The following is a 363-nucleotide window of genomic DNA, read 5'->3' as shown; positions in this document are numbered from 1 at the left end:
CTTCAAGCTGATGAGGGAGAGGGACTTGATCGGGGGAGGGGGAGGGAAATGGGAGGCGGTGGGGGGGGCAGAAATCCTTAATAAATAAATAAAATTTAAAAAAAAGTATAGGTCAGTGGCAGAGTGGACACTAACAAGAGGACTGGCCCTTCTTTGTAGTTGGTTTGAGGAGTGTGGTTCTAATGGGTGGTCAGGGGTCATGGGGTCACGTTCTGCAGTTCTAATGGGTGGTCAGGGGTCATGGGGTCACGGTCTGGAGTTCTAATGAGTGGTCAGTGATCATGGGGTCAGGGTCTGGAGTTCTAGTGGATGGTCAGTGATCATGGGGTCACGGTTTGGCATTCTAATGGGTGGTCAGTGATC

General features: G+C 50.7%; 1 protein-coding gene across 1 annotated transcript in view; it reads right to left on the bottom strand.

The window, feature by feature from the left end:
• Pi4ka (phosphatidylinositol 4-kinase alpha) overlaps positions 1-363 on the bottom strand; it is a 136,861-nt gene that overhangs the window by 25,314 nt on the left and 111,184 nt on the right. The window lies entirely within an intron of this gene.

Source organism: Microtus ochrogaster, unplaced genomic scaffold, assembly GCF_000317375.1.
Source record: "Microtus ochrogaster isolate Prairie Vole_2 unplaced genomic scaffold, MicOch1.0 UNK68, whole genome shotgun sequence".
Taxonomy (NCBI): Eukaryota; Metazoa; Chordata; class Mammalia; order Rodentia; family Cricetidae; genus Microtus; species Microtus ochrogaster.
This window is presented reverse-complemented; position numbering and strand designations above follow the sequence as displayed.